Source organism: Bufo gargarizans, chromosome 6 (assembly GCF_014858855.1).
Source record: "Bufo gargarizans isolate SCDJY-AF-19 chromosome 6, ASM1485885v1, whole genome shotgun sequence".
Lineage (NCBI taxonomy): Eukaryota > Metazoa > Chordata > Amphibia > Anura > Bufonidae > Bufo > Bufo gargarizans.
In genome coordinates, this window is record NC_058085.1 from 386,537,240 (window position 1) to 386,549,242 (window position 12,003).

Here is a 12,003-nt window from a genome sequence, read left to right on the forward strand (position 1 = left end):
AAAATGGCGGGAGAAATGTTTGAGACGGCAAGAGTTTATTCACGGGGCACTCGTTCTGATTTTTGCAGACGCATGTAAACTTTTTAAGCACTAATTTAATTTGCAGTACCAAAATGTCTGTTACTGTTTTGTGAGGCAGAATTAAAAGGGGTTTTCTGGGAACCTAAATTATTTTTATTTATTTTTTAATTCTCCCCCCCCCCCCCCCACTTCATAAAATAGCGGTAACTTAAAGGGAACCTGTCATCAACTTTATGCTGACTGTGCTGAGAGCAGTATAAAGTACTGACCGAAATGCTGATGTCAGCGGTGTGTCGCTCATCAGCTAAAAGTAAGTAGTTGTCGACAACCAGAATCATAATCATTGCAGCCCAGGCATTATAAAGTGTCAAATCTACCTGAGAAGAGTCCTGGTTATTATAATCTCCTGCTCTCTCACCCATCTGCTGCTGATTGGCAGTTCTCTCCTAGAGAGAAAGGAGAAAACTAGATAGAAGGCTGTCATTCATCAGCAGGTGGGCAGGGAGAGCCGGAATTCATGAATAACCAGGACTGTTCTCATGTAGATGTGACTCTTTATTGCCTGGGCTGCAATGATTATGATGCTGGTTCTCGGCAACAGCTTGCTTTTAGCTGATAAGTGACACACCGCTGACATCAGCATTTCTGTCACTATTATATGCTGCCCTCAGCACGGTCAGCATAAAGTTGATGACAGGTTCCCTTTAAAAGTTCTAATGCATTTATTTTGAATCTCCTCTTATTGGGGTTGCCTATAAACTTAACAGGGCGTTTCTGGGAAAGGCCCTGCGCAGCGTGATAGAGCAGACTTGACACCAAGGCCATTTTAATTTTGTACAGCTGTTGCCTTTCTATAAACTGGAAAGCGGGCATAATCCTAATGGTAACTAATTCGGTTTTTCGGGTTATGGATATTGATTACCTATTCTTACAGTAGGTTAATTGGGAAAGGGGGGGGGGGGGACTACTAACTTCAGGTGAATGAGAGCTGCGCTAACCCGGCACAGCCACTACATAGAGAATGGATGGACAGCTGCTCCAATCTGTAAGGGTGCTGGCTGTCTGACCCCCAACAATCTGATATTGTTGGCCAAAATTGCTTATCACATATTTTTTTGCTGAAAATTTAGATAGCTCCTCCCCCCTCCATAATGCATGAATTTCTAATGATCCCTTTAATATTTCACTACCCTTTTGACTGAAAAAAACCTGCTGACTTTATTTTAGAAGATTTATATTTTACCTTGTACATTTAGTAAAACTTCAGTCTTAATATTCAGGTGCACCTTGTTGATAACGCTGATATGATTTAAGCATTCCTATTTCAGTGCGCATACTCCCCCGATTTTGTCCTCTGCACAAATCATCTGCATATTATTTTTTTTTTTTATCCCTAACATACTTGGCTTTTATACCAATTTTGCAAGTTCAGTTGACTTGCTGTGCGTCATGCCTTTTGCATTATGAAGTAGTATTTCCCTATAACCCCCCCCCCCCCAAAAAAAATCTTTAAGTTTTAACGCTGATGAAGTCAGCGTGACTGAAATATGCAATGTAACTGCAACCGTGGAAAGGGTTTTAACACTTTTGTTCTGAGCCATAATGGACCCGCTCTGATTATATAGTTTTATTTTAATTTTTTTTTCCACTACAACAAAATCTACCTTTTTTGACCTTCTTTTAAAGTGACTCATGAGTGAAGCACGAGTCTGGCTTACTGTTATATAACAACTACCATATTGGAACACGAAATACCTCTTTTCAGTACATAGTTTTTCATATTCTACTTTTGTATTGTCTTGATCTCCATATTGAACTTGGTAGGACTAATTCCGCGTCAGGTTTGCCATCTTTTCAGTGTTTTTTTTTTTTTTTTTTTTTTTTTTATATACATTGTCCTGCAACAGGCGGACACGGGCTATTAAGTTTCCGTAGTGGATCACTTACTTGTTAACAAAACTGCTGTAAATATTTTGGTTCTTGTACGGTGTCACTTTTTTGTTATTTTAAAAATCATAAAATTGAATTATTTTTATGTACAGATAAATTCCATACCTCAAAAGTTTAACTTTATTTTTAAACTCGTAGGTTAGGTTTAGTTTTGAGTGAGCAAGTAATGGAGTTGTTTTAAAAAATAAAAAAACAAAAACAAAAAAAAATTATCTCTTGCTAAGGGAGAGCAGTGCAATTTCAATAAAGCCGTTTTTATGACAGAGCCATATGCAGGCAAGGGAATGTATTGCTGTGTCACTGAATTGTCTAGCATGTAAGTATTAACGCATCAGCTCATCCTCTTGATTACGGACTATTGGTTATTTAGCCTTTAGTTGTTGTTTTTTTTTGGTTTTTTTTTTCTTCCTTGGTACAGATTCTGTCAGTGGACCAATGCTAGATGTGCTTACAGGTGTATTTGCCAAAAAGTCTATATACTAGATTGCAGCTTGTCACGCTAATCTTATGTAAAGTGTTTATAATCGTAATATTTGTACTTATTAAAATAAAAAGACAAAAATGGGTGAGGGATAAAAGTTTTAAAGTTCAATTCGAGCAGTCTTGACTATATCATGTACAGGGAAAAAAATGCAATCTTGTCTGGCATTTTAAGAACACCGGTTCCTTTTTTCTTTTTTTTTTCTTTTAATATACAGAATTGTTAGATAAGTTTAGAAAGCACTTGCCAGTTCCTGTTGAGTAGAGAGAGGAGCTTATTGGCACTTTTTTTATTTTATTTCAGCACTCTATATATACGCTCCTTACTGGAGTTATCACTGAGATTCACTGTTTTATAATGCATTGTGCTATAATAGTTCTTACTAATCTCGATCCTTTTCCAGATTTTTCTTTTAAATTGAAGCTTAAAGACTTTTATATTGGAATATTGTTATAATGGTTAACTTTTTTTATTTAATGGGTTTTGAGTATAGTTTATCGGCTAATTTAAACTGACACATGTTCGATGCACAAAGAACACCCCAAACCTGACTATTTTGAAACTTATTCCATAACATAAACTGCTATTTATTTTCCTTAAGGCTGGGTTCACACCTGAGCGTTTTACAGCGCGTTCCTACGCGCTGTAAAACGCTGAACAAGGAGAAACCAATGATTCCCTATGGGAATGGTTCTCACCTGGGCGTTTTACAGCGCGTACGATCGCGCTGTAAAACGCCCGACGCATAATCAAGTACTTGAGCTTCTTTGGGGCGTTTTGACGCGCGTTTGTGGCCATAGGACACTGCAGTCAATCGCACAAACGCGCGTCAAACGCGCGTTTACTATTACAAAAAACGCGCGTAAAACGCGCGTTTGAGAAACGCTCAGGTGTGAACCCAGCCTAAAGATGACTGTCTTGTTTTTCTTCCACGTCCAATCACTGTAAAAGTATATACTTGGTGGGCAAATTTTTAAAGGGGTTATCCAGGAGTTGATAATGACCTATCCTCAGGATAGGTCATCGTTATCACATTGATGCTGGTCCAAGTCCTGCCACCCCTGCGGATCAGCTGTTTCAGGGAGCTGCTGCGCTCGCTAAAACTTCCCAGCAGCTTTCTAAGCACAGCGCCATACATTGTATAGTGGCTGCTTAGTATTGCAGCTCACCCCTATTCACTTCATTGCAATTAGACCATGTGACCAATGTACGGTTGTGTCACATGGCCTCACAGAGGTCCCAGTTGTCCCCTCTGATTTGATATTGATGACCTATCCAGAGCATAGGTAAGCAATATAAATTCCAGAATAACCCCTTTAATATTGATGATATATCATTAGGATATGTCATCAGTAATCGGTTGGGGTCAGACAATTGAAACCCCCTGTTGATTAACTGTTTGCTCAGGCAGCAGCACTCCTAATAGTGCTGAAGACCCCTTGTTGTTTAGTGGGGGTATAACACACAGCTTTTTGTGCCAAAACCAGAGGTGGCTTGAAAGAGAATGAGAATATATTGGGATTGTGCCTCTTCCTGCTGCATACATTTCTGGCTTTGGCTTAAAAAAAAAAAACTGCGACCCGTGACATCACCCTTACAATGCGCTGTACTGTGTAAGCACTCCAGACTTTTTGATGCAATTGACTACAATAGCTTTCCCACTAAATGCCACGTTTATCAAGTCAATCAACCCCTTTTTCCAACACTGCATATTTGTGGTAGCCAGTGGTTAATGGGAGCAATCTTTAAGTTGCACTTGTGTACCACTGATTTACAAACGTTTTCCAACTCTTTTCTGAGCATGCTGTGAATTTTTTAATGCACAACTTGGCTCCATTCACGCGTCCGTAATAGTGGGTCCGCATCCGTTCCGTGCGGACCCATTCATTCTGTATGGGGATGGAATGGATGCGGAAAGCACCCAGTTTGCTGTCCGCCTCCGCATTTCCAGAGCGCGCAGCTGATCTTCCGGTCCTCAGCTCCGGAAGAAAATAGAACATGTCCTATTCTTGTCCACAATTGCGGACAAGAATAGGCATTTCTATGGGGGTGCCGGCCGGGTGTATTGCGGATCCGCAATGCACTCCGGACGTGTGAATGGACCCTAATAAATTGGTTTCACATGTTCACTTGCATTGTACTATGCAGAGTTGCACATTTTTTGTTCTCACTGAAAATTATGACATTTGAGCTTAAACCGGACTTATTCAGCCCATACACATTAGCTCTTTCATATGTTAGATGCATGCAAGTTTAATTTCAAGACTGCAAATATAAAGCTGAATAAATGGACTTTGGCCTTAAGTGGCGCAGCCCTCTTATACCAAATTACAGTGAATCTCTCTTGATAAATCCAGTTCTTTTACGCATTCACCTGTAGTTAAAATACACTAATTTAAAAAAAAATTATTGTAATTTTATTTCCTTTCAGTGGAAAAAAAATATTTGATATTTAATGCACATGAAAGGATGAAATTCCTGCAGTTTTTAGATTTTTCTTTTAGGCAATGGGTAGACTAACTTGTGTAATTATTCTACCAGCATACAGAAGTGCGGTTGCAGAAGTATTTCTAAGCCCATGAATGCATTTGATTGTAAACTGATTATTTTTCAGAATATAAATGTTTATATAATTTTTAAAGTAAATGTTTTATCTGACTCCCATGTGTAGATTACAGATGGGATGTATTTGTACAGCAGTTCACTGCTGCTAGGAAGAAAAAGAAAAAAAAAACTTGTACAAACTAGACAATGATTCTTGCATATATTGTAGCCTCGGCTTGATGGGATTTCTGGGATTTTTTTTATTTTTTTTGCTTTCAGGCTAAAATATTAAAACCTTAGGAATTCAACATATGTACACACTGCTTAAAAACCCTCAGGGACACTCGACTCACTACTCACTGATTCAGGTACTTGTACGCTATTCTTAAATTTAGCAGTGATTTGTATCTTAATTTTCCTTTCTTTTTTGTTTCCTTTTTGACGTGCTTGTAGCACATCCTTGATGAATGTCAAGTTAAAAAAAAATAAAAAATGAAAAAACCTCACTTCAGGTATCCAGGTATAACTCAGCCAAACGGTTTATAAAAGCTGCATTATTAACTCCTCAGCACACAGTGCCTCAGACACTTATAGTGGCATTCTGTATATTCAGTTACTACTGAGCAGATAGCACGGGGGTTCCTGTCTTTAAACCTATATCTTAAGAAGAGGATTAGAATAAACAAAAGTAATTTTACTATTGTCTTCAGTTACATTTGCTTCTTTTTGAAGGTGCAAATGAAAAGCCATTTGAATTAAATTAAGCCTCATCTGACATATTTACTGCATTTGCAGAGAAAATACACTTAAGGGTTGTCCAGGATTGGGAAAACATTCCCCTCCCTAGAAACCACACCACAATTTTCATGGGCTGTCTGGTATTGCAGATCGGCTTCCCTTGTGAAGTGAATGAAGCACAGCTGCAATCCCATGTGCAACCAGTGGACAGGTGTGGAGCTGTTCTTGGAAGAATTCTGCATTGTTTTTCTTATCCTGGACAGCCCAAGGCAATGAACACCTTTTGGGTGCAATTTATTGTATTTTGCACTTTTTAAGCTGAAAATCGTATAATTTTTTCAATTATTTGTTCAGCAGTTGTTGGTTCAGTCTGTGCAGACTCCCTTTCTGCCTTACGCTGGGTTCACACCTGAGCGTTTTACAGCGCGTTCCTACGCGCTGTAAAACGCACAACAGGCAAGAACCAATGATTCCCTATGGGAATGGTTCTCACCTGGGCATTTTACAGCGCGTACGATCGCGCTGTAAAACGCCCGACGCACAAACAAGTGCTTGAGCTTTTTTTGGGCGTTTGTCGCGCGTTCCCGCACATAGATATTCGGGAACGCGCGACAATGTGTGCACCCCTGTCTCTGTATGCGCGATTGTAAACGCCCGTACAATCGCGCATACAGAGCGCTCGTTTCAGAACGCTCAGGTCTGAACCCAGCGTCACACTGAGCCCTCTCACGTTGCTGTTCTGATGACTGGATGTATAGCCCCCTTATCTTTGAAATCCTGACAGCTCATAAGCACTCATTATAGCTAAATTCTTATGAAACTGATAAGAATATTGCTTAAATGTATGTTCCTGTCAGAGCAGCAACCGAAGGGACTTTATAAAACAAAGTGGGAGTCTGCAGAGACTGAAACCTAAAGGGGTTGTATCATTTCAGGAAGTGGCATTTATCATGTAGAGAAAGTCAATACAAGGCACTTACTAATGTATTGTGATTCTCCATATTACTTCCCTTGCTGGCTGGATTCATTACCTTATACTCTGCTCATTTCCATGGTTATGACCACCCTGCAGTCCATCAGTGGTGGCCGTGCTCGCACACTATAGGAAAAAGTGACAGCCTGTCTGGTGGCCAGGAGTGCACATGGGCTAGTGCTTTTTTTCTATAGTGTGCAAGCACGGCCACCGTTGATGGTTTTCAGGGTGGTCTTAACCCCTGGATACGAGTCGTGTATAATGTGATGGAAAAATGAATCCGGCCAGCAAAGGAGGCAATATGGACAATCACAATACATTAGTAAGTGCCTTGTATTAACTTTCGCTACATGATAAATGACATTTGCTGAAGTGACACAACCTCTTTTAACCCTGTAGGACAAAAACTGCTGAAAATCTTTATTAAAGACCAATGGAATTTTTTTTTTTAATAGTAAAATGCAATCCTAAATTCTCCCAGAGGGTGTTCATTGCCCCTAAGGCTAACAAATGGTCACTCCTCAAATTACCCTTTTAAAAACTAGGCCTGATGATGCATATATTTGCGAATACGAACTAGAGCTTCTATTCTGTGTGATGACTACTCTTTAATTGTGTGTCTCTGTATTTAATTTCTAGTAATTGGATAGCCTGTGTCCAAACAGGAACCCCCTCCTACACACTTATTGACCTCATTTCAATATGCTGTTTACAGTTTGACAGAATTGTATAATTTAAGATTTCTCTTGTACTGTAGTTTATATTTATTTAGAGATTTTTTTTGTACTGTGATTTTAAACTTTTTTGTTCTTGCTATGATCAATGTCTTATGTAGTAGAGCACTTACGATCACAATTATATATTTTTGTTTGATTGCACTACATAATTTCTTTCTTTTTTTTTTCTTTTTTTTATGCTGTTCTGATTTTGACTGGACTAAATAAAATATGTCTTTAATGTATGTGATAAGTACTTTTAAACTTAAAAAAAAAAAAAAATCCATGTGGTTCATTTTTTTTCGGCATTGTATGCTGAAAGCGCTGATTCTGTCGTCGTGCATATGTAAAATTTAATGGTTCCATTGTATAATTTGACCATGTCAATTTAAAAACTACAAAAAAATACATTCCCAGCTGTGATGTTGTGTATGGTAGTTCTCACTGGATGCTAGACTTTTCAAAACCACTATTCTTCTAATAAATTTGTTGTGAAAAAAAATTCCTCTTTTCTTTCATGCCTAAAAAGTGCTGTGATTTAAAGTGTTGATGTTAAATAACTGGCTAACTTCAGCGTTCTGAGGTCACTCAGCATTGTACTTAAAAGGGTTGTCGCACCTCAAACTTTGGTGGTGTGACCCTAGGATATGCCCCCACTGTCTCATATGTGTGGCTCCCACCTAACTTTAGAACGGAGCCTGCAAAGTGAAGGAAAACGCACCGAACCAACTGGGTCTGCTGTTACAGAGAACTATCATTTACACTATAGGACTATATGAAGCATTATGAAAAAACGCCTGTACAAAATGACAAAGCTTTTGTTAGGCTACTTTCACACTAGCGGCAGGATGGATCCGACAGGCTGTTCACCCTGTCGGATCCGTCCTGCCGCTATTTTGCCGGACCGCCTCTCCTTCCCCATTGACTATAATGGGGGCGGCGCAGCACGGCCAGAGGCCGCCGGACTAAAGTCGGACATGCAGTACTTTTAGTCCGGCGGCCTTTCGCCGTGCACTGCTGGAGCTCCGCCCCCCGTCCCCATTCTAGTTAATGGGGACGGAGCGGCGGCACTGCGAAATAGCGGCAGGACTGATCCGACTGAACAGCCTGTCAGATCCGTCCTGCCTCTAGTGTGAAAGTAGCCTTAACTTGAAAAGCAGTAAACCTCAGCCAAACATGCATGTGTTCTCAGTGGGGAGAGGAGAGGAAGCCGCTGCCATACTCATGTGGTGGCAACTTGTCTCCCTTGAGAACGTGTTGGATTTCTTCTTTTCCATGACATCTGCAGTTGAGGGATATTCGGAAGGCCCTAATACATATGCTTGTCAGGTTCGGCTGACTTTAAAGGAGCCTGTCTGATGCTTTTTCCACTCTTAACCTGCCTCCGGTAGCTCACTATTTTGCTCCTAATCTTTCCAATAGTGTTTTTAGCCAGAAGGGATCCTGGCACATGCTATGTGCAAATTACTTTTTTTTTTTTCTGCCGTTAAGGAGGTGGAAACCCTTAGGGGAGAAGTCAAACTAGTCATGTCCTAATCCCACCCAGTCTACTTTGATGGAACCTTATTTTCAGCCTGTTGAAAATCTCGTGATGCGTGGTGTGTTTTTTTTAATCTCTACACATTTGCAGTGAAGCATGGTGTACTTTCCCTGGCTTAAGGGGTGCAGACATCGGGAGCCCAATAGAAGTGAACTACCTTTTTTTTTTTAAGTCAACAGTGTGTCGTAAGACTTTCAAAGGTCTACGGATAGCATTCCCTGTCCTTAGAGAAATCAATCAATGCAAACGGAATTTGGGCGGGGCCAGCTTGACGTCTGTCAAGTTTCTCTATCTCGATTGCAAAAAAAAAAAAGGAATTTGAATATAGTGCACATTAGGTGTTTAATATGGATTTACCTATCCTCAGGATAGGTCTTCAGTGTCTGATCGGCAGGGGTTTGACACCTGACACGCCTATGGTAAGCTATTTGAAGAGGCTTAGCTGTTCAGTGAGCGCTTTGGTCTCATCTCAGCTTACCAAGCACAGTGCCGTCCATTGGCTAGTGACTGTGCATGGTATTGCACTTGAATGGTACTGAGCTGTGCCTAGGCCATGTGACCGATGACCGTGACTGGCCTAGGAAGAGGTCGCATCCTCTTCAAATAGCTGATAAGCGGGGATCCAGGAGGTGCACCCCCACAATCAGATACTGATGACCTATCCAGTTCTAAACATTCAGACAACCCTTTAGGCTCCATTCAGACGTCCGTATGAATGGTTCGGATCCGTCCCACAATTATGTAGAACGTGTGCGGACCCATTCTTTTTCAATAGGGCCAGAAAAGATGTGGACAGCACAGTGTGCTGTCCGCATCTGCACTTCCATTCTGCGGCCCCAAACTTCCGGTCTGTGGCTCCGCAAAAAAAATAGAACATGTCCTATTCTTGTGCACAATAGTGGACAAGAATCGGCATTTTCTTATATAGTGCCACCCATGTGCACATGGCTGGTGTCTGTGTTTTGCAGATTCGCAATTTGCGGAACCGCTAAACTCTTTCAGACGTGTGAAGGAAACCTTAAAGGGAATCTGTCAGCACGATCTTGGACTAGGACTTGTTAATTTTCCTACTGCCTCCTGTTCCCCCAGTCAGCTGTCAAAGCTGCTCTGAGCTATGCAGTCTGGACTGTTGCGCCATTCTCACCTAAGCGAGAGGACTCCAGAGAGCAGGTGAATGGGGGACAGTGGAGGAAATAAGAAATGGTGAACTAGAGTCCTTATACTACTAATGTATTACTGCAGATAATAGTCCAAGATTATCGTGACAGATTGTCTAAGGTGTTTGTTTTTTTTCTAGCATCTGTTTTGGCCAATAGTGAAGCTGTTAGGATGTTCAGGGACAGAACAGTGAACTGCTAATGACAATTTCCCTTTTGTGAATGGAGTGACCGTCTCAAATGCGTGCTGCGGCTCTATGGGACTGTTTGCTGCTTCTTTTTTGGCAGTCCCATATAGTTGAGTGGTGCAACAGAGACTGTGCATCCTCATTCTCTTGATCAGTTGGGGATGCAATGCAATAAAAAGGCTTTAAAGGGAACCTGCCACCGGGATTTTGTGTATAGAGCTGATGACATGGGTTGCTAGATGGCCGCTAGCACATCCGCACTACCCAGTCCCCATAGCTCTGTGTGCTTTTATTGTGTAAAAAAACCTATTTGATACATATGCAAATTAACCTGAGGAGTCCTGTCCCGGACTCATCTCAGGTTTATTTGCATATGTATCAATCCCAGTGGCCGGTTTCCTTTCAATATTTCTTTAGGCTGCATTCTCAAAAGCATATGTACATTTTTACAAATGGAAATTCCCAGTGTAAAACCATACTAGCCAAACAGTTGAGGTTTTTACAGGAGCAATTCCATCAGAAAGGGTAAAGGCTACATTCACATGACAGTGAAAAATGGCTGTTTTCAGAGCCAATTCTATGGGTCTATCAAAAAATAGGATGTACAGCCATATGGACCCCAATGAATGAGCCAGTTTTTAATGACCATTCAGACAGGAGTGCACCATCTAATGGGCATTAAAACCTGGTACCTTTTTTTTCTTTTTTTTAAGGGCCTTTTCAGGGGTTAAAATGAAACAAAACCCTCTTCTTGCATGTACATGAACACTCTGTCCTTACAAGAGGCAGCAGGGTTTGAGTCACACACACAGTGTTCTGACATTGCAGGGGACGCTATAGAGCAGGGTTTCTCAACTCCAGTCCTGGGGACCCACTTTCCGGTCAGGATTTGAGTATATCCCACAGAATGAATACCTGTGGTAAGGCCTGATGACTGGAAGGTGGGTCCCGAGGAACGGAGTTGAGAAACCCTGCTATAGAGGCTGTTAATTGTTCAGGGGGCACTACAGAGGGGCATAATATATACTGAGGGCATTGCAGGGGTTGGCATAAAAAAAATCTGAAATTCATCCATTTTTAATGGCTATTTTTAACATCTGTTAAAAATTGCCACACGGCCAGAAAATGGATGCACAAGTGTATCTGTTTTTAACAACCATTATTTTTCACTGTTGTGTGAATGTAGCCTTAGTATTTTGACAATATTTTTGGCTGTTGGTTGCATTTTCCTTTCGGCAGTACCATACCAGTCAAAATTAAATACTAAATCATGGCCTTCTGTAGCAGTCAACACCTAATCCAGTTTACTGCTGCTGTGAGGGGAACAGTTATCTGAAAGATAATCCTTATTAGAATAGGTTAAGAATTGGGATAACAGTATGACTAGGGTGGCCAGATGTCCGGTTTTCTGGCTTCCTGTCCTCGGACGGACGCAAGGATGTCCTCCTTTCTCAGTAGCTCGGGCAGCAGCATTGTGCTGTCTGATCGTGGGCTGCAGCTACAAGTGGACTGACTTGAAGCTTCTCTCGCCCCCAGTCATTCACCAGAGCTCGCGGACATAGCTCTCTGTGGCTGACTGAAGGTGAGAGAAGCGCTCCCATTCGGCCCCCAGCTCACCTTCCAGTTTTGTTTTTTGCCAGCATTAGGGCTGTGATTTTGTGGGTCGAGTGTGTGGCCTAGGATGTCTGGCTTTAT

The 12,003-nt window shown here is 41.1% G+C and overlaps 1 protein-coding gene across 7 annotated transcripts in view; it reads left to right on the forward strand.

Moving 5' to 3' along the window:
- The window catches only part of LCOR (ligand dependent nuclear receptor corepressor), a 61,521-nt gene that overhangs the window by 43,440 nt on the left and 6,078 nt on the right, over positions 1–12,003 (forward strand). The window lies entirely within an intron of this gene.